This window comes from Amphiura filiformis, chromosome 7 (assembly GCF_039555335.1).
Source record: "Amphiura filiformis chromosome 7, Afil_fr2py, whole genome shotgun sequence".
NCBI classification, from domain to species: Eukaryota; Metazoa; Echinodermata; class Ophiuroidea; order Amphilepidida; family Amphiuridae; genus Amphiura; species Amphiura filiformis.
Window position 1 is genome coordinate 7,248,936 of NC_092634.1, and position 26,659 is coordinate 7,275,594.

At 38.3% G+C, this 26,659-nt stretch overlaps 1 long non-coding RNA gene across 1 annotated transcript; it reads right to left on the reverse strand.

The window, feature by feature from the left end:
* Window positions 1-11,464: 11,464 nt before the first annotated feature.
* LOC140156239 (uncharacterized) lies at window positions 11,465-22,141 on the reverse strand. Its single transcript, XR_011859494.1, has 3 exons — window positions 21,910-22,141; window positions 21,518-21,595; window positions 11,465-11,588 (listed from the first exon to the last, which is right to left on the reverse strand). It is a non-coding gene; the product is annotated as an uncharacterized lncRNA (long non-coding RNA).
* Window positions 22,142-26,659: the final 4,518 nt, after the last annotated feature.

Below are 26,659 nucleotides of genomic sequence, written 5' to 3' on the forward strand. Positions count from 1 at the left end.
GATATATATAATTAAACAAACATCTAAAACTATTCATCTTTTGATTTATAAATTATATTCCAGAGGTACAATCTAAGACAATGTTTTAAATTAAAATCCGAACATTTGTTGTTGACCCTCTAGAACCCAAAATATGACATTTGACCTTTATAACTAAGGGCATTTATATCCCGGGATATAGACTTTTGATATGATCTTGTATTGGCCTTTGCGAGTTGGATGCATATGATGGATGCTATTCGCTATCGTAGACATTGGTGACCCCGGGGCGTTACCATAGCGACTGGATCACACTTTCATGAGAATCGCAATGGCGATATCAATGTGTGGAATTTTTATATCAACATTTTAAACTACCAGTCATATTTAAGACCTGAAACCTCACGATTTCAGAAGGAAAACATCTTGCAATAGCTTACTAGGCAGTGAAACCTATAAGAAATGGCTAAAACTTGATTTTCAAACAGCAGAACATCGACCCGTACAGCGTAGATGCAACCGCTTGATCCATCACTACGGAAGTAGTTGTGACCTCGGCAGGAAGTGACGTCGGTCTACGACAGCGAATACTACTGGTGGATTGTCCATACTTGATAGGCTCTTGATTGGTTTATAATGATTGTTTTGATTGTAATATCACGGTTAAGATTCAGCATTTGATTTACTATATTGAATCTGTATATTGCGACAGTCTATATCCACTCAGTATTAATCTCGCCAGAAGACAACTGTTCTCCAAGGGCTAATTGGCATCATAGGTACATCATAATGCTAATATATTTGTAATATCTGTCTGAGAATGGATAAACCAGTCTCAAGACTTCCTGGCTTTATTATGATGGTTTACACATGAAGATGTACTTAAAGACTGCACGCACAAAAAGTAACACAGCCGTTATAAATACGCCTATAGCTTCAGAACTATTATTTCTATTCACAATGTTTCGCATAGAGTGAAGGATGGTGTATTTACGCGCATTTTGATACTCATTTGTCCAATTTTCAGTATTAATAACACAGCAGTGTTTTGAAAGAAAAATACCCGAATTGAAAAGTTGCAGCTATTGTATTGCTTTGGAGTCAGCGCGAAGATAAGGGCGGGCTGTACGAGCTACAATGCTTGCATAATAACCATTGACCGCTGTAAACTGCAACTTTTAAATTCAGGTATTTTTTTTCTTTAACAGCACTACCGTGTTGTTAATATTGAACGACATTGAATATAGTTTTTATATGACAAACTTTAACGAAAACGTCACACAATGATTCCAATTGCAAACTACTTTCGATCACCAATCTTTTCGCAATATTTTTGTGGTACCTGAGAGTATCGTACCCCTTACAGATGTCAATAAAAATGCATTTCTAAAATTTGACATCTACATGACCTTTGACCTGACCCCTGCAAAATGCTCCCCTGGTCATGAAATTTGTTGTCACTGAGTTTGAGCCCCATATCCCTTACAGATGTCCAGAAAAAGAAATGCTTGCATAATAACCATTGACCGCTGTAAACTGCAACTTTTAAATTCAGGTATTTTTTCTTTAACAGCACTACCGTGTTCTTAATATTGAACGACATTGAATATAGTTTTTATATGACAAACTTTAACGAAAACGTCACACAATGATTCCAATTGCAAACTTCTTTCGATCACCAATCTTTTCGCAATATTTTTGTGGGACCTGAGAGCATCGTACCCCTTACAGATGTCCAAAAAATGCATTTCTAAAATTTGACCTCTGCATGACCTTTAACCTGACCCCTGTAAAATGTTCCCCTGGTCATAAGATTTGTTGTCACCGAGTTTGAGCCCCATACCCCTTACGCCCCTGTAATTGTAAGATTTCACCCCCTTAATGACCTTGGACCCCAATTCGTTGTACAACTTTAGACACTGGCTAAAGGCGATGCAGGACCTGCATTGCAGGTATGCAAGTGACGTCATTGTATTATGTAATTTGTGGAAGAAGCATTTTTAGTGAAAATCACATTTTGGCCATAATGACCTTTGGATGACCTTTGACCCCGAGTTGGTCATGTAACATTTGTGCCCCACCCAATGGTCCTTGTGACCAAACATGGTTACACTGGTCTAAAGCATATGGCTACGATGGCTCGTTATTAGTTTGACAGAAGAAAGAAAGAAGAACGAGATCTGATTGCGTTCGCCTGCGACCACGAGCATGCACAGCCAGCAGTGACAAATGAGTTATGATCCCGAATCTGTGAGAACCGGAAGTGATCCCTTAATTACCTTTGACCCCGCAAAATATTACATTGTGCTTAGGATGTCATAAGGAATATTCCTGGTGAATTTCAGCTTAATCGGAACTTATACATGGATTTTGATTTTTAAAAAAAATTATGATTGACCTTTTGACCCCCTTAATGACCTTTGACCTCAATGAAAAAAAACCCACATGTACACCGACAAAATGCATTGTTTTAATTTTAATTAAAAAATTCTACTTTGTTTAGTTGTTGAGATAAAAATTCTTAAAATTATTTAGCTAAAAACAGGAAGTGACCCTTAATGACCTTTGACCCCCAAAATAAAAATACCATGCATACATCAGGTAACACTGATTCATGTATGATGATTATATTACTCTGGTCTGTTTACATTTTGAGATAAAAAAATTTAAACTTTTTTGATGACCTTTGACCCCAAAACTGTAAGCATCCTAAAGACCCTAGCTAGTAGCAATGCATATGTGCTAATGGCGACTCTCTGCTATGTAATTTGTAAAGACAGTGATTTTTTTTTTTTTTTTTACAAATTTTTCAGACTTTTCCCGGAAGTGACCCCTTTATGACCTTTGATTCCAATTTTGTGGTATAACTTTTAGACACTGGCTATAGATGATGCATGTGTGTAAGTGACGTCACGGTGCTATGTAATATGTGGGAGGAGTAGCATTTTTAATGAAAATCCAAGTTTTGGCCATTGACCGGAAGTGGATGACATACCCAAGATATTCTTATTCCTCATGAAATTCTGATCTAGAAAAACCATATGGGATAAGTTTACGCTCCAAGTGACACCTAGCTCATCTACAGCCTGGTCTATAAAACGTCGATTTATAAACACGTAGATATGAGATATTATCAAAATAAAAAGAGTAAAATTAATGTGATAGGATATGTTTCATCTATTATTCAACCCAATTATTGACTCGGTAAGATTATTACAATAGTTACATTCTGATTATGACAATTTTGTTACTAAAATTGTTCAAAATTATTCGATTATTTAAAACCATTTATTAGAATCGTTATGTCCTGCCACACAATGGAGTGGAAATTACTTCATTATCGGGGTCGATCCTTTGTATGGTGATTATATTGGCACAATATTTCCAATAAAAATTCTGGTTGTAACATGGTTGGTAAAACTGAGTCATTTTTAAGAATAGTTGAACAATGATGGTGCTACTGATCTATATAGAATATTGTTTGCATCTTTACCAGAGGAGACACATAGGGCGAGTTTCCCGACAGGAGTCTTATTAAGCCGTAGTCTTAAGGTGGCCTTGCGGCTACTAAGCCTAGCCCGCTCTCGAAGCCCGAGTCTTAACTCTAGCCGGATTTCTTCAACGCAAATTCAACCTAGTCTTAGTGGCCTTGCAGGCTTAACGCTTGACAACCTCGTCCCTTTCAACCAGCGACTTAATTGTATAGGCTGTTGGAGGTAGATGTACATAAGCTGTGGTCCTCACGGTTTACCGTACTAACAAGGTTGCCGTCTCATTATCGCAATGTTCCCGGCGCAAAGACTAGCCTGGATCGACCCGCGGTCTTGTGCTTGGGCTTATACCGTACACAACTTGATGCAAGAATATTGTGTCTGTTTTTGTGTCTTTTATGTATTATTTTATTTCCACTTGACTTTTTATGAGTCCAACTTGTATGAATGATACGTCTATGCTTTTTTCTTTGCATCCCCAAAAGGGTAAAACTGTAAGCCTAATGGAAAGGAATCTGTGATTCCCCTAAAAAGGAAAGCAACCAACGTGCTATCTACTGCTAATATCAGTAGTCTTCTCAGATCTCACATGAAGTTATCTGCTGGTACAATATTTATAATTATAGTAGAAGATATAACAATATTATATGCATCTTATCAGTAAATTCAGTTTTAATACTACTGCATGCATTATTGTTTCGTGTCAAATATGTACTATTATTGTGGGATAGGCTTTTACGACGGGAATTCATAACAATTAGTGTGTTTTTATCGGGTTCGCCGTCGGACAAGTTTGGAACTGTCAAGCTTTCGTCAGGAGTAGCTCTGACTTCTTCAGGACAAAGTACCTAAGATTGAGACATGTAGACCGCCCCTTGTCTACTGATGACTCTGAAAAGAGTCGTTCACTGAAGATCTGCTTACTTGTTCTCTGTTGACAAGGGGCAGTCTTCAGTGAACGACTCTTTTCAGAGTCATCAGTAGACAAGGGGCGGTCTACATGTCTCAATCTTAGGTACCTTTGTCCTGAAGAAGTCAGAGCTACTCCTGACGAAAGCTTGACAGTTCCAAACTTGTCCGACGGCGAACCCGATAAAAACCCACTAAATGTACTATTATCTTTACCAATTTTGTCCTTCTTCTATTGTATTAAATTGATGTCCAACCTGGTGTAATATAGGCACTCCAAAATAATATTGTAATAGGCCTACTTATGAAAAGTACGAGTATCAAACTATTAAGGCTTGGATAGGGACATGTGGTATCATATAGGTCTTCATGATGATGATGATGATGATGATGATGATGATGATGATGATGATGATGATGATGATGATGATGATGATGTAGTAAAAGAATTTAAAAAAAATTATATTCGTTGTTAAAAAAAATCATCATTCAAAATGTGTAGGTCTTTTGATAGCAACAGCTACTTAAAAAATTCAACTAACTCAAATGAACACAAAAATAAAATGCTGAAATGTTCAACTAAATCGAACAATTACTTACCCACAGTGGCGTAACTAGACATTTTCATTTGGGGGTGGGATGGGGGAAAGCGGGGGAAAACATTATAAATGAGGGGCAGGCATCGTTCATGCTGTTTGGGTTTGTAAGGGGTGGAGTGGGTCTGAGGAGTTATGGGATCTGCTTGGAATGTGTCCCCGGAACATTGGCGTAGATTTCTTTTTGACATGGGGGGAGGTGGGATTTAAAAAAATTATCGTACAAATGCCATATTTAAGCTATTAAAGCTGGTGACATATAGGCCAATGGTACAAAAGTGGGATAAATGCAATATATTTAACCTTAAACATTGAGTTTTTAAGGTTAAATTGACCAAATATGAGGTTAATTAACTCTCAGAAGTAGGCCTAATTTACTTTTTTTCATGGGGGGGGGGGGGCAAGAGCTCCTCCGCTCCCCCCTAGTTACGCGCTGCTTACTCATGTTAATTGAAAGACCGTCAAAAATATGAAAGATAAACTTTGCGTTACAATTTATATAATTTGTAAATAGAAATAGACCAAGGCTTACGACCTAAGACCTGCTCTGAGGCAGGGCCAAGAAAAGCCGCTGTAAGCCTGGTCTAACAGGCTTGCGTAGACTACGGCTACAGAAGACTGATTTCGAGAAATGCAAATTTTACTGAAGCCTGGGGCTAATCCTACAAGCCTGGCCCACGGGCTAACGAAGCCTCGAGGCTATGGTAGCCGTGCTTCGGGAAATACGTTTTCAGTTAAGCCTGGTCTTACGACCTCTTAAGCCTTGAGGCTAGACAAGCCAATTGCTAAGCCACCCGTCGAGAAATTCGCCCTAAGTGTAAAATGGTATTAAAACATCAGCAAACAGATTAACAAATGACAAGAATGACATGGGAATTTTCAAAAAACTTTTATAACGAATGTAAGGTATAACTCATATTATTTGGCTAATTTAAATTTGAAATATATGTAAATAGTGCCCTCAATTTGCTCACAAATCATAGAATAAAAATTACCACAAAAAAGCAGAAAAGGGTAAAAAAGTTGATATAGAAAAGAAAATCTATGTTAAAAATTGCTACAATGTGTATACAGTTTATTAGTGTGATAACTGTTGTTATTATTCAGGTCTAGAATTAAACATTATAATAATGTTTTGTTAGAAAAAATAATAAATGATGGCATCAAACAACCGTGACGTAAATAAACATCTACCAAAAAGTAACTACCCCCTTTAAATAATGGCCATTATTCCTCAACCGTTAATTGTCGAAGCAAAATCCATTTCTGCGCATTATGACACCTCATTTGTTCCAATGGTCCCAATATTGATGTCGCAGGGTACATTTTAATGAAAGTAACCCAAGATTTGAAATTTGCAGCAAAATCCTATTGTCTTCTGTTCAGTATCCATTGAAGGAAATCTTATCAGCTCTCATTGGAGTATTCATTTTGTTTCATGCATTTGGAGGGGATCAAAACATGTGATAATCAATAACAATTGTCATTATTCACATCAGTAATCATTATTCACATAATGTCAAATTAAAATATGAATATTTCAATATTGTTTTCTGATTTACAATGTCCTAAATGGCCTACAATTGCAAGTTGTCCTTTTAGTGGTAAAGTTCGATTCAAAATTTATTGATCGGGAGGAGCTCGCAAAAGATGTAACTCATCTTGTGACCTTCTCGGTCACAGAAAACATTGAACTTATAATGATTTAATATGGGATAAAGTAAACAATGACCACTGATGTGATAATGACATGTGTTTTATTGATTATTACGTACATGTTTTGACCTCCTCCAAATTCACAAAACAATACGATTAATCCAATAAGCGTAGAAAACATTTTATTCCACGGACACTGAATACTAGGCAATAGGACTTTGCTTCAACTTTCAAATTCTGAGTTACTTTCATCTAAATGTACGATGCGCCATCAATATTGGAACCATTGCAATAGATGAAAAAAAAGGAAATTCGACCGACCGATACCTACTTGGCAAGTCCGTCTGCACATAGAACAGAGGCGTTTAGGGACTTTCGAGCCGGGGAGAGCAACAATTTACAAATCGTCCCGCTGAACCGCTAAAAGTATTTTGTCAAAATAGGCCAACATGAGGAAACTTTTATGGCCTAAAACGGGGCCTAAGGAATATAAATGGAAGGCATGAATAAATAAATAATTCCGTTGATAAAACGTGCAGGAATAAAAGTTGAAAATCCTCATCACCGACCGACATTTCAATCATTTTCTAGTAATAAATCCCTGAAGAAATGTTGAATTTACAAATGGTTTCATCGTCGGTGTTTGACAAAGGGAAGAAACAAAGACAATCATTTCAGGAATATGTGTTTAATTTGTGAATACCTCGGTTAGATTAATTTTTAGTGTTACGATACATTACAGAGTGGGCGCATGTTGATAAACAGGTAACACGTTGTATTTCACACTCCTTTATTAACTCTCTTCACGCGGGAGACGACTGCAGACGACAAGTTTCAAATTTTTTTAAAAATTCAAAAATTTCAGTCATGTAAATTTCCATGACCATATTTGGAATAAGAATGAAAAATGCATTAAAATGAGTACCAACAAGCCTAGTTTTGGTCCAGTGGTTCTTAAGATAGCCCTTGATATTTTGAGAAAATATTTCAAAACTTCAACTTTTTTCGTTGAAGCGCATGGCTAGCATGCAGAGCAGGGCATGTCTTCTAATTTGCCAAATAAGTAGGCCAAATTTGTAGAAGACTTCACGTGATTAGGGTGGGATCACTATTTACGCCAGGGAGGGCGGAGGATTTTCATATATTTTCGCACAAACATGTTGTGGGTGACGCAAAATCACTGAGTATTGCGTACAGTTTTGAAATCACAGAGGCATTGCATATTCGCTGTAGAAGTAATAAATCGGATTAACTACCATAGATGTAGCAATAGGTGAATACAAATTTGACTATATCGCCCGACACTACAAGCAGGTTGCATTAATTACCTGTGTATGTCTGCAATCATAGATTGAATAGCCTACAATACCTCTCTTTCAAAGATACTAATCTTACAGTTGCGAGTGATCAGCATGATATGGTTCAATGCATAGGTTCAGCATGAACGTTCTAGTCAAACATTGTATTCATATATTGCTATGGTAGTTAATCCGATTATTATGTCACTTCTACAGCGAATAACAATTAGCATGCATCAGGTTTTATGGCACATGTGAAAAGAGCACAGAACCAAAGCAAAACTTAATGGAGAAAACCATATTGCCCATAACTTTCGCGTGGTTTAGCAGGATTTTGAGCAGCATAATTCGTCAAGTCTGTGATTTTTTTTAAATTCTTGATGGTCATGATGGTGGTGATACTCAACTTAATACCCTACTGACGTCATGTACATAGCCTATAAAGTTGTTTTGATATTTATTTAAACTATTATTACGAAAACGTAGTGAAGATGGGTTTTGTTTACATATTCTTACGCAATACGAGCTTACCCAAGGAGCTTACCCTTCTTAGGGTAAGATAACTATGTTATGCTTGCTGTCACAAACTGAATATGAATGAAATGAATATGATTTGTTCCAAATCCAGAAATACAGTCACGGCAATGGCTCAGAAGATTAGAACGTCCCCCTTCAACGTTTAGTGCTCCATATCCTCCCCTCGCCACGAGAGAGTCCAATTGTGCAGTCTTGATACGTCACGCATATTATTTGATAAATAATTTTCCCAGTGACTATTTTGTTTTAAAATAGTCACCGAGAAAATTGTTTATCAAATAATATGCGCTTCATCTAAATAAAACATACTACATATTTTGGGAAAATCTGTAATTTTGGTACCTGTTCTAGAATTCACTCATCTTATCTGACTACTATTAATTTTATGATACACCGAGTTTACAACAAGAACACAAATACAAACGGCATTTGCATACTCATGAAACATTTATTTTGTAACTTTGACACTGACAATTAATAACTAACTACATACACTGCAAAAACAGCAGAGCAACACTTAGGATGATTGATATGTCGTACTTTGACATAAAAAAAAAGTTTCAAAATTCTTTGTTAAAACGCAATAAGATTGGTCCCAAGGAAACCAAGCCCTATCAAGGATTCTCGAGTACTAATATACTATAGGATAAGCCACTCGTTTGCGCAAATGAAGTCAGTCACGCACTCAATGCGCGTTCATGCATGTGATGGCTTGCGCTGTGTAGGAGTGTATCACTTGTGGAAGAGATGCATGTTTACGTCATCGTTTCAAAATTAATTGCGAAAACCGACGAACATTTGGTTGTTTTTTTCCATTACTATCATATTGTGAAAAACCAAGTAGCTGAGAAGTTAGCTTAATATGCTAGGAAAATATTATCTGCGATGACCCCATGTTGACTTTGGCTAAATCAGCTGTATTGTTGCTGGAAAGAGTACGTAAAATAACACTCGACATCGGCCATCTTGGATAAATTTGGTGTACTGAAAATGCCCAGCAACTGTCAATCAAATACGAACTTGTCAATGAAATAAAGGATAAGTCTGTGTGTCCACTGTGGCAGAAGTACGCACAACGTTGTTGTGCGAACGTGCGTAAATTTTAGGCTAAGGTGCCTGAGCGTTACCAGGACGTTACTATACAGGGTGTCCCAGAAAAAATTACCGAGTGAATAAAATTGATCGTAAGTCGAGAAATAGACATCAGAATCAAAAAAATTAAAATGTAGCGCATAGCCTATTTTGTTGTACACCACATCGGGGATTTCATCCATGTAATTCTATAAGTAATGCTGTACTCCAACATAGATCAAATCTCAATCCAAGACTAATTAATGTTGTAACGACTACTCATGCTACAGTAATATTCCATCTGCAAGCATTATTATACATGTGTCTATAAATGAGGGATTTATTGACGAAAGGGAAGAAAGGAAGACACCCTCCACAAAAAACATTATTATATCACTGATACAGGCGGCTGTTCAAACATGTATTTTTGTAAGACAAATCTATTGTAATGTTTTTGTGGAGGGTGTCGATCTGCATTTCTTCTCTTTCGTTCAAAAACCCAGATTTCGCAATATGCTTGTAGACGGAATTCTAAGGTAAAAACGTTGATCCTCTATAAGACATTCATTAATTTTGAACATATACTGCGCCAATAAAGTATCCTTACACTTGGAAAAATAATCACAATTTCAAAACTGAACAATATTGGGGAAATTTTTTTTTTAATAGATGCACGATCTAATCCTGCACATTATGACACCACATTGAATCCAATGTGACCTCAAGAAATAAAGTTACAAGCAATTGAAAGGCGAAGGTCCAGTTTTAAAAGTGACAAACTGGCCTATACAAAGCGCAAAAAAGATTTCAACAAGCGCAACAAAGAGACAACACAGTTTCTTCAATGAAGCGTTTTTATTTCAGTTTTTACTTCTCTGTACTTTTAATAACTTTTAGTTTATTTGTCAGTTCTTTTGTTTCAGTTTTCTTTTGTTCCTTTTGTTTTTAATTAAAGCCAAACGCATAAATTAGCCATTCACAACTCTCAAACCAGACGTCTAGTCTGTGGAGTTTTGAATAGGCCAGTTCGTCACTTTTAAAACTGGACCTTCGTCTAATCAAGTCACGAAGTCACATTGGATTCAATGTGGTGTCATAATGTGCAGAATTAGATAGTGCATCTGCTAAGAAAACAAATTTACCCCAATATTGTTCAGTTTGGAAATTGTGAATATTTTTCCAAGTGCACTCATAGAAATGACTTGTTCGCCTTGTTGGCGCAATTCAAAAGGAGTAAGTTTGGACACTCAAAAATAGTGTAAAAATTGCCAAAACAAAATTCATTTTAGTAATCCGAACTTTAAAAATGCTGAAAAAGCTCAAACATTTTCGTCAACTAATCAACTTTGTTGGCATTACTTAAAAAGTTGATGTAAGTCGTTGCGTCAACTTTTTAAGTAATGCCAACTTCTGAATTCAAGTTGAGGGAACTTAGAAAAATAAACAAGATTCAAAGAACCAATTAGTTGAGTTGATGTAACTCGTTCATATTAAGTTACTGGTACTTATTGTTTTGAGTTATTCCAATTTGGTACTTTGTTACTTAATTCACGTAATTGGATCATTTTCTGCACAATTAGCAGTAGTATTCAAATATTTATTTTTGTAATCAGTGCAAAATTTTGTATATTATAGCACACCTCTAGAAAATTATGCTAACCTAGTTTCATTTTCTGAGTTGTAACAACTCAATAAAGTAAGTGCAAATGAGTGCGACCAACATAATGATATCGAGTCAGCGTTACTCAAATTAGTACGCGTTGGCAATACTCGGAAAGTTGACGCAACGACTTACATCAACTTACTGAGTAATGCCAACGAACAATTTCTATGAGTGTGTAAGGATACTTTATTGGCGCAGTATATTAAGAATTTTGCTAAATAGTCAATCGGTAAAAAAAGTAGAGGTAGAGGTTCGAATAACCGGTGTTGCCAGCCGCTGCCGACGTTGCCAGACATCTCTGATTACAAGACATTATTTCGGTTCTTCATCTTCAACATGTGTGTATTACCGCTCATGATTTGTGCTAATGGTATTGAGTAAACGCTATCTGAAAAATAATTTAAATGAGTATTATGTTAATCGAAGAAAACAACAAAAAAACAACAACAACAACAACAACAACAAAACAAAACAAAAAACAACAACAATAAAATACCGAAGTTCCCCATTAGAATAAATCAGACTATGAGAATACTCTTTGGAGCTGCCAGGTCGTGTATGATAATGATGGGGTGCAAAGTATTAGAAAAGCTACGAAAACAATGTTGCTATTCGAAAAGTCGGTGTATGAAGACTAACTATAGGATTCAACATTCAAAATCCAAGTTTTAAGAAATTTAAGAAAATTTGAAACTGGAGAGGTTTATACTGTACAAAACGCCACCAACCAAGTATCAGCTATTTGCTGACAGAGTACATATAGCTTTGAATGCCGTCAACAGTTGGCAGTCGTACTGCAAACAAGCAGAGAGTGATGTACAAGCAATTTCAAAAAGCGAACTTTTCCAGGAAAAGATTCCTTCTTATGGGACGCAAAGCTACTAAACAGTCATGGCGTGCGTTGTACTGAGCACATTTTGGGATTTTATAATCCTCATTTGGGGCTCGTTCCTCGCCCCGTCGTTCGGTTTAATATCGCCAAATTGATGAAGTGCTAAGTACTAAAAAACGACGTAAATTTCACCGCCCATTTTCACCCGACTCATTGGGGATTTATTCGGGACCCAAAATTCCAGCCGTAAAAAAAGAGTGGCTATTTCACAGTAATTGAGTTATTATTAATATCGAATATGATTTATTTTCTTGCACAATACCATTAGGTCGCAGCACATCAACGCGCACTACATCAATAATAAATGTTTTCCATTCATCACTCTTCCTGCCCCGGTACACAAACATGTACGGCCCTTCTTTGCGTTCCGAATTTTGCACAACATTGAATTTGGAATCCAAACTTCTCTTTCGTCTTCAAGCGTACCGATTGCTTGCGTGCGCTCATCACCGTATTGTGTATGTTATTTCGCGCCACTTAGTCATCATGTGGTTTGTCCTGTTGGAGCTCGCCCATGTTGATGGCTTTTGTGCGTTCCTGTGTTGTGGTGTTGGAGTGTAGTAGTGCATCAAAGTTATTGAGTGAGTAAGCAGACATTTTTATATACTGTAGAATTCTTTAGTTGTAAAAATAATCCGTTGCTAGGGTTATATACCATCAGATCTGTTGCTGGGGACATCAGCTCCGTTGCTAAGATTCAGATTCAGATTCAGATTCAGATTAAATTTATTTCAATTCGTGGCCCGGAGGCCAAATTACATGAAATATTACAATTATAATGACATAAAAAACATAAAAAAATTACATTGAAAAACTCAATAGGATCATTAAAAGAAATTAATTGCACTTACTGAAGCACTTGAATACATCAAACACATATTAAATTTACATTGAATTATAAATCAAAATTCACAAAACTCAATTATATCCACACGTCCCTGCAAACACTCCAAATATAAAGAAACTGAACAAAAAGGTGTTGTTCAACGATGTATTTAATATAAAATAATTCACTGACGTTTCGTACAAAAGTACTTTATCAAAGTGATGAAATAGAGAATGTCTGCGAGCGCGGAAAACAAATATGAGAAACGCGATGTTAAAAGGTGCGTACTAGAAATGGCGCAACACGCAAATTAAAGCAGCGCGAGCATACGCGATCGCAGACAAACTCTAGATATTAAATGAAATGCAAAGAAAGAGGAAGAGAGAGAGATGAAAATGAAGGAAGAAAGTAAAGAATGAAAAAGAAAGAAAGGAAGAGAAAAGAAAGAAAGAAAGGAGGAAAGAAAGGAAAAAAAAAAGAGAAGAAAGAAATAAAGAAAGAAAAAAGAAAAGGAAAGAATGAAAGTAGGCCTATGAAAGAAAGAAAATAAGATAAGAAAGAAAGAAAGAAAAAGAAAGAAAGAAAGGGAGGAAAAGGAAAAGAGAAGAAAGAAATAAAGAAAGGAAAAAGAGCTAAAAAGGAAAGGAAATAAAGAAAGTAGGTCTATGAAAGAAAGAAAGAAAAACGAAAGAAAGGATGAAAGAAAGAAAGAAGAAGAGGAAGGAGAGAAAGAAAGGAGGAAGGAAAGAAAGAAAATGAGAAAACACAGGAAATTAATACAAAAAACTGCTATAATTGAGAGAATGAAGATCTACCAAATGAGTAGGGCGTGACCAAAAGAAAATTAAAGTTTGAATGCAGAAAATTGGACATTAAGTCCGATGCTATCAGGGCCAGCAAGGGTGCCGTAATGGTATATAGTATGTTGTTCCTTCAACCAACGCTGGTGATCTGAACCTGAGGTTTGGAGAAGGCCAGTGACTCTGAGATCAGACGGAATATGGGGAATCTCGTTGTAGTGGCGTGTGATGGGCGTGTCACGGTTGTTTTTGGTAGCATACCGCAGGTGCTCTACAAATCTGTCCCCAAGGCGACGCTTGGTTTCTCCAATATATACTTTGTTGCATTTGGAACAAGTGACTGCGTATACTATGTTCTTAGACGTGCAGTTGAAGGTATCTTTGATGTAGAAGGATCCAGTTGTTCCATTAATACTAGGGGCGTAGTTAATGTGTGCGCATGTCTTGCAGACCCGTCTTTCGCATGTTGTGGTACCTGGTTGGCAAGTAGGTTTAGGGTCTGCCGAATGAACTAACATATCTGACAGGTTTTTTTCTTTTTTTTAGGCCACAAGGGGTGGGTCTTTGAAGATGTCCTTGGTGTCTCTACATTGCTGAAGTAATTTAAAATTACTCAGCAATGTTTTGACAACCAAGCTGTTGATGGGATGATATGTTATAACAAGCGGGATTCTGGTGTTGTTGGCGTTTTCCGTGTGTGCAGTACTGGAGTTGTTGGAGATCCTCTTCCGTGCTGCTTGAATGACATGTTCAGGGTATCCACGAAGTTTGAAGAATGTCATCATCTCATCTGCCTTGGCGACAAAGTCATCATCATCTGAGCAAATACGTCGTAAACGTAGAAGTTGAGAGTACGGTATCGAGTCTTTGCATTTGCGAGGATGGCTTGAGTCGTATGACAAGTATGAGTGAGAGTCTGTAGATTTGTAATGAATCGTTGTGCTAATCCTGGAATTAGGGTTGGAGTGGCCGTGGTCAATAGAGAGGTTGATGTCAAGAAACGGCAGGCTGACTTCAGATATGGAATGTGTGAGTTTGATGGAAGGATGGAATTCATTGAAAGCATTAATAAAGTTCGTAATATCACTCACAGAACAGGTGGTGGCAAAACCGATGAAGTCATCGATGTATCTGTATAGATGATCTGGTTTAGGTCCCTGGTATGAGGCGAGAAATTTCTGTTCAAGGTATCCCATAAACAGGCATGCGTATGCAGGGCCTACCTTTTGTCCCATGGAAACTCCTCTGCGTTGAATGTAGTTGTTACCGTTGAACGTAAAATTGTTCAGAGTAAGGACTAGTTCAGTCAGACGAAGAATGGTCGAAGTTGGTGGATATGGTTCTTTGCGTTCTATGTCCATGAAATATTCAATGGCTTTCAGTCCGTCTTCATGTGGGATGCAGGTGTAGAGTGACTTGACGTCCATACTAAAGATGACTTCGTGTTGACCTGTAAACTCAAAATCACGGAAGATTTGAAGTGCATGAGAAGTATCTTTGATGTAAGTGGGAAGTGATTGAACAAAAGGAGTGAATAATTGATCAAGGTATTTAGAGATTTGCTCTGTGGGGCAGTTACAAGCTGAAACAATGGGACGCCCGGGGGTTTCAGGTTTGTGAATTTTTGGAAGGAGGTAGAAGCGCGGGGTTCTTGGGTTTGATTGAATGAGATGGGAAGCAGTAGCGGGTAGATCTTCAGTCTCAATAAATTCTTTGATGGTTTTAGAAATTTTAGCTTGATGTTTATCAGTGAGATCAATATCAACATGATCATAAAAAGTTCTATCACTGAGTTGGCGTTCTGCTTCGGCGATGTACAGGTCTTTCTTCCAAACAACAACGGCACCACCTTTGTCTGCTCTCTTGATTATTATGTCTTGGTTGTTGCGGAGAGATTTGATTGCTCGACGTTCTCCGGGTGTGATATTGTTGTTGGGTTTTGATGTAGTTTTCTTGAGGTCTATGTTCTCGATCTCATGACGGCATTTATCTATGTAAAGGTCCAGGGTAGTACTTTCGTTAGTTGGAGGCGTCCAGTATGACTTCTTCTCTTCAGCAAGTTTCTTGAAATCATCGGTTTCAACTATCTCATCATCGTCATCATTCTTGTCGGAGAAATGGTAGCGCAAACGGAGACGGCGGTAAAATTCTTCAACGTCATGTCTAGTGGTGAAATCATCCACACGATTATTTTGTGGGATAAACGTAAGGCCCTTAGCAAGCACGGACTTTTCATCTGGCGTGAGTTCAAGATCTTCAGGTATGGTTACAACCTTACGATCATGATGTTCATTGTTGTAACGGATAGCGGGTTTATTACGTTCACGTTCGGATTTGAGTTCGTCAAGTTTGAATTTCTTGGTAGCACTGATTTCGTTGTACAGAGTGCGATTACAATTGTGAATAACTTTAGAGATGGCACTTACTTCACGTTGTTCACAGACGTTCTTTAGGTTGTTTAGTAGAGCCATCCGTTGATCATGGTAATGTTCCTTTTGATGGATCATAGATTGCAGAGTGTTACGCATTAAATTGCGTGAGCATTTTGCGAGGCACCTGTTGTTCTTGGCGTGCAAAAATGTGTTGTCCAGGTTCGGAGTAGTTGGTTGGAAGTTCAAGCGGAATCCGTTTATAAGCTCTCTCATGTGCATACACAGACTCACCCTACACACACACACACACCCCACACTTCCGCACAACCCATCGAATTTCTACAACGCTAATATACTCTAACATTCAGATTATCAGCCCTCACACACAAATAAACACAGGCATTAAGAACTTCATTCAATGAAGTTACATTCAATTCAATGAAAAACAAGATATTGCACATATATAGATTGGACCAGCCAAATTGTAATAAAACTAGATAAAAATGCTGCTACATAATCATGATTAAAACACACCGCCAATGAAACACACTAATGCACAACCCCCCCACCTCACAGAAAAATTAAAGCAACTTAGTCAACAAAAAAAAAAAAAACCAAGAGAAGATCAGATGATTTAAACACTGATTACTGATGGTTAAGAAGCCTTGTGAGGTAAGGAATGGGACTGATACCATATCTATTGGTCCTGTACCTTGGGACATGGTAAGTGCTGGATCTTCTAAGACACATACCATGGGAACTCTTGTTGAAAGGGAACAGGTGAGTATATTTCTCAGAGGTGGTACAATTCTTTGCAAATTGACAGCAAAGGTGGTGACGCCTTTCTTCAAGCGATTGGAGACCCGTGAGGGACAATGCATCTGTGTACGAGGTATATGTTGAACCAAGAATGATGCGGCAGGCCCTTTTTTGGATTCTTTCAATCCGTTGAGTTTGCTGGATGGTGATACTGCCGTGCCATACAGGCGAAGCATACTCAACAGTGGGACGAACATATCCCACGTACACAGAAACAAGGTCCTCCACGGGTACTCCAAAACGCTTCAGTCTGCTTAGCATGTAAATTCTGCGACTGCTTTTAGAAATCATACTGTTGACTTGTAAGTCCCAGCATAGGTCTGACTGAACAGTAAGGCCTAGAATCTTGGTTTCATTCACCAACTCAAGCTTTTTTCCAGCAATAACAAGATCAGGTGGGTTGGGCGGCTGCCTTTTGAAGCAGATTTGCATAACCTTACATTTGGAGGATTAAGCTTGAGGTGGTTCATGTTGGCCCAATCATCCAGGTTCTGGACATCCAAATCTATCTGAGAAGGCTGGTTGGCAGGACGGACTTCCGCAAGGCTCAGGTCGTCGACATACTTGAAGCTGCAAGCTTTGGCATTTTCAGAAGCATCATTGATAAGAGCAATAAAAATAATGGGACCCAGTAAGGTGCCTTGTGGCACGCCACATGAAAGAGTCTCCCACTCAGATAGTGCAGATTAATATTGCACTCTATGACGCCGGGATGTGAGGAAATTGGCAATCCATGGGATGAGCTCACTTCTAACACCAAGGTTATACAGCTTCTGTATGGCCAGGGTGTGGTCGACGCAGTCGAAAGCCTTGGAGAAGTCCGTCACCACCAACGTACCGACTGTGTTAGCTTTATCAGTACCCTTGTAGAGCACATCGAGAAGTTCTATCATACAGTGAGTAGTTGAGGATCCTTTAATGCTCCCATACTGATTACGATCAATTGAGCTGGAAATATCCTCAACTATCCATCTGGATACAAAACTTTCACTGACCTTAGCCAGAAGAGCAGTTAGGGAGATAGGCCTGAGCTTAGCACTTGTTGCTGGCATTTCTTTAGGGATAGGCACAATAGTGGCATCCTTCCATATTTGGGGGACTCAGCAAAGGATGCATTAAGTATGTCAGCAACGAGGGTACTAAACTCACATGCAAACTCCTTTAAAAGTTTACCTGGCAGTCCATCAGGACCGGCTGATTTCTTAGCATTCAATTTTCTCAATTCTCTATACATCTCCCAGATATGAATTTGAGGTGGAGGTTTGGAAGGCAAGAAAGCAGGTAATTCGCCATGGTTGACAGGGGGCCTACTTTGCGAAACGGAAGCAAAGTTCAGGTTAATTGCTTCAGCAATTGCTTTCTCGTCATTCTGGGGAATGCCAGGAGCAGAGATAATAGGGCGCTGCCTGTTCTTGTTGCAGATCATTTGGATGCCCTTGTGCCAACCTGATGGATCACTGTTTTTGACGTTCTGCACAGGGCTGACATTATTGCCACTATAGATGTACGTGGATTCCAATTTATAGATACGGAAATAGTAATGTCACCCTTATGTTAAATAATACGCTACAACACAGTCAGATATGTGTACACGGTATCGGTAAAGCTTACGAGTTCTGTAGTAGTCAGAGCGGCAAGATTATCAGCAAAATTACACAATTGATGTAGTTCTATAGTTACTATGACGGTGCAAGATGAGGCACAAACACATAAAAACAGCAGCCACAACACGATGAATAGAAAATAATGGTGTAAAATGATGTAAAATAACTCAATAATGCAGGAACCAAATTTCCTACGTCTTGGCAGCTGATTGTAGCGCCCTCAGAGAGACAATGACAATGCCATCAGCTCCGCCGTTGCTAGGGACATGTACAATGCCATCAGCTCTGTTGCTGGGAACAATGCCATCAGCTCAATTGCTAGGAACAATACCGCCAGCTCTGTTGCTAGGGACAATGCCATCAGCTCCGTTGCTATGGATGATGCCATCAACTCCGTTGCTATGGATAATACCATCAGCCCCGCTGCTAAGAACATTACCATCAACCCTGTTGATATCGATAGGGACAAGGGGGCATTTCCAGTGCCGATTTTTGCGTTTTCTTCATCATTTTGGCTTTCCATATTCGATACAATCTTATGCCGAGCAAATGCAAATTGCGGAGTGCAAATATTTGGGCGTCCGCAAATTACTGAAGTCAACAAGACGGAGATATGCGAATTCTACTTTTCTGGTGACACACCGGTGCAGAACCAGAAAGCGCCAGATTTCCAATAATTGCTCAAGTGGTTGCTCAATTATCTGAGCAACAAATGCTGGAAAATTCTACTTTTCTGGGTTGCACTGAAAAAATTTCTAGTATAACATATGTCCATACAAATCAAAATTCCTACGAAAAGAATTTTGACGGAAGATGAGCTGAATGAAATTCTTAATATGAGGGACAGAATGCCCACGAAAGAAGTCCAAAAAAGTATAGAATTGGTTCACCAAGATTGTATCGAATATGGAGAGAAGCCAAAAATGATGAAGAAAACGCAAATCCTGTAAAGATTACATATCCTGCTTCACAAATCGAAAACATGCAGAAATTCTCCAATTTTACGGTTGCTTTCATTGCAAAACAAATTGATAACACGCAAGAGGGCCTTAAAAAGGCAACACAAAACGCAATATATAAAAACAACTACAATAAAATACATTATGCCCTGAACATTGCTTATAACACAGTAAATGAGAACGTTGGGAGAAGCATGGCAGCAAGCAAGGGGGAGCTAGATTTTAAGGTAAGGAGCTGCGTCCCAATGTGGCTCATTGCGGGCGTTCCAGATCGTAAAGCTGCTGACGAGCGCGATCTTACTAATCTCCCGAACCAATTACTTGGAGGATTTTTGGCTCTAGCGAACTTGAAGATATTGATGAGAAAGTAGATGATGTGAAGTTTTAAGCTTTACCAAGAATATCAGAAGTTACAAAAGCTGGTAAGACGATGGAACAATTAATGTACTTGGCTTATTCAATTGCACCTGTTGCCATGGTTGCAGTCGTGCTCTACAACACTTGAAAAAATTTGCAACCAAAAGACGAAAACTCTTTTGAATCACCATAACCGCCAACCAAATCAACCAATACAAAGCCAGACATGCCAAAAATAACCTTGATGGGTAAATCTTAGGCAATTTTTTCCCATCCAAAACTCCTGACCCAGACATCTAAAATATTATAAGATATAAATATTTTCTGCAAATTGTGGAATGAAAAATCACAAAGTTTGTAGCCAACTTCACTGTTGTGTGTATGAGGATAATGTTATCATCCTTTGGTTCACTCTTGGACTCTTTCTACATCTGGATTGTTTTATTTTTTGCAAATTGTAGTATTTCTGTTCCATCTTCTTGCTTGTGAATTGTGAAATTCTCTTTCTTTAGTGATGAGTATCAACCGAAAGTTGATATTTTTGGCAACTAAACAACGATGGAGCTCCGCCATAAAAAATAAAAAGCAATACAATGAATTCTCGATGGCAAAAATTTCCTTATTATATACCGCGCATACTGGCAGCGTCAGAACCACATCCGCCCAATTTTTGTAATCCGACCCTTTGCTGCCCCAAATCGCAAAGTGATATACACAGCGCCAACCAGAGATTTGCCGGAGATTGGATTCGGCCTTTTTACGTGCGATATCAAAATACAATAGCGGTTGAAATCCCCTATGGATCGGGGTGCAAATGGGCGGTGGAATTTGGCGATTTTAAGCCGAACTAGCCGAACGAGGGGCGAGGAACGAGCCCCGAGTGAGGATTATAAAATCCCAAATTACGACGGACATGGTTTTCAACATTTTCTGGAATTCTGGGAAGAAAAATATTAAATTCTAAGTCTTACATCCATTTTGTGATTTAGATACCCATTTTATGCTGGATTTTTGAGAAGTAAAGGTATCGTGAAATCAAAACAAATGTATTTTAGCAACACACACATTGCGATTGCGACACCCTTTCCATGCATGCCTTTAATTGTTCCAACATTTACAATTAATTATCTTACATACAGTGGCAGGATCAAGATTTTGTCCGGGGTAAGATAATTTTAGGCGGACAAATCAGAAAGATTACCCACATTTTCTGGCGGAAAGTGAGGGTGGGGTAAAAATTTACAGAATCGTCAGACGCGAACTACATAAGTTTCTAGTCTTGCTTTTAGGGGCTGTGCAATAATTAAGAGTCCGGGGGGAATATCCAAATGGCGTGCCACAAATGCGTGCCCCTCCCCCTCACGCAGGGGCTATTTTAACGTGCCTCACTGTCACGTACGTGTCGAGATAAAATATTCGTACAGTGCAGTGACAATTAACAATCCGTGTAGATATGCTTTAATAGTAGACAATGGTAGAGCCTTTCTTACGGTCATTTTCAGGTAAAAATGTCAATTTTTTTAATTTTTGAAACGCACTCTACTTCATCAACACTTTTATCTCATTGCACGAACGTGACAGTGAGGCACGTTAAAATAGCCCCTGCCCTCACGTCCAAATCGCTCCCCCATTTTACCCTCAACCAGGGCTCATAGTTATTGCACAGCCCCTTACAATAGCATCATTACCTGAGCAGTGGATGATATGTCTGGGATTGTTGTAGTGGAATCGTCTATCACAAATGCAATTGGGATATTCTCGGCATGCTAGTAAGTAAGAGACATAAATATAAAAAAATACAATTGATATTCATAATATATATAAAGTAAGCATGGTAAGCCAAAATATTAAGGTACCAGTTGTGTTCACCCCTGTATATCCTAAATAAAGAAAAATGTGTCAAAATTAAAACAAGCAGTCAATACCTGTACTCTTTAGCTCGGATTTTGTGCCGACTTTGAAGGCACGCATACATGTAGCAGAGACGCATAACTGCGCACTGTTTACGCGCTGTATACGCGCGCGTTGTCACTTTGTACTTCAGAGTGGACTAACTGTACTTATAGTAACGAATACTTACAGAAATACACAGGTGTGCTCCTCAACTTCGTTCGACGTTTAGTCTTGATCAATGAAATTATATTATCATCGTCCATAGTGTTTAGTCTCTCTGCATCTCTTACATCTTCCTCATGAACAACAGCCATCACGTCATTACCTTCATATACTTGGTTTGTATTTAGAGCAAATATTTCAGCAAAAAGAAAATATAATAATGCAACGCAGGAGAAGCTTCTAAGTACCATATTGCCTCTGCACTTACTGATATGACATTAAGAATAGTTAATTGCAGCTTTTGACGCGTGTGAGCGGCAATGCTGTTTTTTAGTTCATGTTGAAACTTTAATATACAGCGGAAAGAATATGCTAATATAACTATTTTCGAAGATATTTCCAGTAAAATATGTAGCGGAAGGAATATGCTAATATATTTTTTCTAAGAAGCTCAGAAATTAAGATAAATTGCTGCGTGTACGTTTATTTATAATAATGGCTTATTGATATTGTATTTAAATTAGATTCTACAGATCGCCATGGTTCAAGTTGGAATGATATGAAGGGTATTGGACCCCGACCACTACCTGAAAGCTCCTAAAATAGGGAACAAGGAAACATTAATCGCTTCCCCGAGGATCGCTTCCCGCAGACAGCACATTAGAACTGCATAGTGTGGACTTAATGAGCTCAATTGATATGACCAAACAGATTAATTTTCAAATGGTTGTAGAACGAACTCGTATTATCTGAAATCAAATTTTGCCTAGGAATAGTTATTGGAAACAGTGGCAAACTTAATATAGTAATTAATAAGCACTATTTTGGACTTTCTAAAACTACGAAATCCAAAAAGGGGGTCGTTCCGGGGAACATACCAATAAGGTAATTTGTATTAGGTCCCAACCCCCCCTCTCTAGCGAAAGAACCAAAATGGATTCTTTTAAACCAAAGGGATTAGGGATTCTTTTTATTTTGTCACTTATGATGAGAGGAATTAGGCCTATACTCCAGGACTTTCCATACCTAGCAAGTACACATTCTGAATACCCCCCCCGCCATTCGGATCAAGAATCATTCACAAACAGACTGTGGCTCTCTGTGCAGATGGTTTTTGGCAGGCTGGCCTAACTATTTGACGGTTGGTGTAGAAAGCCAGGCCGAAGCACCCTCCATCATTATAGCGACGACCCATATAATAATTACCTGCGCTTTTTATCAACTTTTTTTGCAGACCGTTTTGGAAATTATCTCTAATCACCTGTCAGTTGTAAGTAAAGCCATAGAAGAACTCCTGGAAGCGGCAGCTTTAATTAGCATGAGGCCGCATTGATATGTAAATATCGTATTGTTATTTAAATGTGTGCCCAGACGTATTGAGGGCGACAGTCATATTATCCAGACGGAGAATGGCTGCATATGCCGGGCATGTCAAATTGCTGAGTGAAGGCTGATAATCACCTTTCTGTATAGGTAATAAGCTAGTATATTTCGTGCACCAGTTGGTTATAACAAAAGATTAGTATCATATTAAATATATCAAGTGTATAAACTTTGAAATTTACATGAATTTGAAGAGCAGAGCTTCGAAATCTAGCTAAGTCAGGTGGTGTGAAATTCTGCTGCGTGACCCCTCTGCGTGGTAGAATTATATTCATAAAACATTGAATTTAACAGATATCATGGGCAGCCAACCACGATTTATCAGCATTTAAAATATACGTTAATTAACAAAGATAAATAATAAAAGAGTACAAATGGCAATTAACTAGTAAACAAGCCTGAAATCTTAAAATGTTGCCACGTGATTTCCGGAACACATGATATGTCAACATGTGACCACTATTCAGATTTACCGTAAATATTTGGAGTATTGTTGCACGGCTTGCATAGTCGTATAGTCAACTGTGCATTTCTTTACCTCCGTATAAAATCAATAATTCATGCTGGGAGCCAAGTAACATTCTGTCTGTTTAGTGCAGATTAGTATTTTATTTTAGAGCATAATAGAAATACATAAGACGAATAAGGCGCCATGATGGAAGGTCAGGTCGGGTATCAAAGGTTATTGTAACTTCAAATTCTACTTGTATTTCACACCTTGCCTGTGTCACATATTTCCTTCATATTATTGACAGCAAGTCCTAATTTTGACTTTGCTATTGCAAAATGTCATTTCATATCAAATTAGTAGACTTTCTTTGAAAAAACATATCACTGGTGCCTGATGGGAATACTCGTCCGCCATTTCATTAAACTGGATCGTTTTCGCCTGGTTTGTGCCCAGATGTATTGGGGCGCGCTATACTCTCATTGAACAGGCAAAGTTCGCAAAACTAACAACGTTGTTATTTGCCAATATCAATTAACATGATCCAAGGGGTCGAACATGAATTATTCATAACGGATCGATAACTGGCCTCACTTCTAGCTAGTAAACCAGCGGAATTTTTCATAGGTTTTGCGTTGCTAATAGAACAACCGTGAATTTAGTGTCACCCCCTTGGTAAAGCCCCTACACACGTCGTCAGCACCAGATCAATAATTACATTACAAACGGAAACGAACCAATGGAACTGATACGTCCTGTAGCGAATCACGTGGAAATGTAAACGCACCATCAAACGCTAGTTTATAACAGCAAGCTACTGAAGTACTAAAATGAAATTCACCTGTTGGGATGTCTTTCCCATTCCATTTAACAGCTGAGTCATAATCCTATTGATAACGAGGATAATTGAAGCTTGCACTCTCTCAATTGACATCCACAGACCACGCATTAATACAATATAGAATGGTTCTATTTTGGAAAAATCGCATTCCTAGCCGGGATTCCTAGCGGCATTTTTGTTAATTTGGGCATGCTAAACCCGAATCTGTTGTCTGCCAAGCAGTATTTTGAGACCGTGACCCTCAAAAATACCCCATAGGATCATAATAGAGGGCAAAAATTGATGTTATTCCAATAACACTTTCAAACATGTCAAGTTATGCGTCTGCCCCCACAGGTCCCAGAAATGTAATGTTCGTTCGTGTACGACCTATCGTTAAGAAGTTATGGGCCAAAGGTCGATTTGCTGGTCAAAAGTCAAAGCTGCTCCAATTTTCATAAAAGTTGCGGCAAACTGTTGCCTAGCTTAGAGGTTTCAGAAAAAGAATAGTTTGCACTATCTGCGATGTCTAATTAGCATGTTACACAGCAAAGAGTCAAAAGATATAATAGGATTCAATGAAATTTGTATTTATTTATCATCTATCTTCTGAACTTGAGGAACAGTTTGCATCCATTTTTACGAAAATCGGAGCAACTTTAATTTTTCCTTGGACCTGTTTAGCCCCAACTAAATGTCCTACGTGCAAAAATATGTCACATTTTTGTAGGGGGTTTGCCCGGGGGGTTTGGGGGTCTTTTTTGAGGGTCACGAGGTTCCAGTATAGCTTGGCAGACAAAATTTATGAATTCAACATACCCGAATTGACCAAAATAATTTGCTTGCCAGTTTTTACGTGAACTTGCCACTAGATGCTTAAATAAGCACATATTTCCAAAATAGAACCAGTCTAATACATAATACAAGAGCTTATGATTTGAAAAGTCCGCCCCTTGAGATAATTTTATTCATAGCTATAACTGGAAAAAGAAAAACATGTTGCAGCGTTCTACAATTTAGTACAAGGCGCTACTGGGTGATTTTTGAGTTAGCATCTAGTTTTCCTACATTAGTGGAACCAATGTTATTTGGCATCCTTACACCTCAAAATTAATGATAAAACTAGAATATTTTGGTTCCATTTTGTTCCTGTGCCCACTATATTTCCCACGAGGGGTCGAAGGTCATAATGGGGCCAAACGTTAATCTCTGTCTTTATACCTCAAATTTTTCCTATCATTGCTAGGAATAAAAGGTCATCGGTCATATTGCACTAGGGTGCTTAGTCCAGGATTTGTAGAGTAAATAAGGTCAAATATCTCGTGCACAGAAGCCAAATTGTCAAAATGCACCGATTCAATCGAAATTTGTCTTAAATTACTCCTCTCGGCAATCCAAATAGGAAAATAATTTATTTGAGAAATTTATAACCTCAGAACATTTTGGTGGGTGGGTGGATCTAGGACTAACAAAGGTTTCCACGGTGACCTTTTTGTCAGACCTACGGTTAAGAGGTCATAGGTCAAAAAAAGGTAGACATTTCAAATTGCCTCTATGGAGGTCAAACTTGGTGGGTGGGTGGACCTTGGACTAACAAACAAAAGTTTCCATGGTGACCTTTTTTGTCAGACCTACGGTTAAGAGGTCATAGGTCAAAGAACGTAAGCATTTCAAATTGCTCATATAATTAAGCTCAAACTTTGTGGGTGGGTGTAACTTTGGCCAAGGAATCTCAGGTTTGCGTTTGTTAGGTCATCCGTGGTCAAAGGTCAGGTCAAATTTCAAATTGAGGGCGAAAGTCAGGTCAAATTGCAAAAAGCTGCAATTGAGCTCAGGTGTGAGGAAAGTGATCCCAGCCAAAGGACACACCCTGATTTTGAGATCTGCAAAAGCCAAAAACCATGATAGCCAAAAACCGCAAAATACGGGTAACCTCCTAGTTTTTACAATTTCAGGTATAAGGATGCCAAAAACATCGCTTCTAATAATCACATAATGTAGGAATATAAAATTTCAAACCCATAGCGCCCTGTACTAAATTTCTGGTATTTATTCCTTATGAAAAATACTACATGTATAGTGATGGTGGTGCATTTTCCTTTGATATGTCAATGTGTGATTATA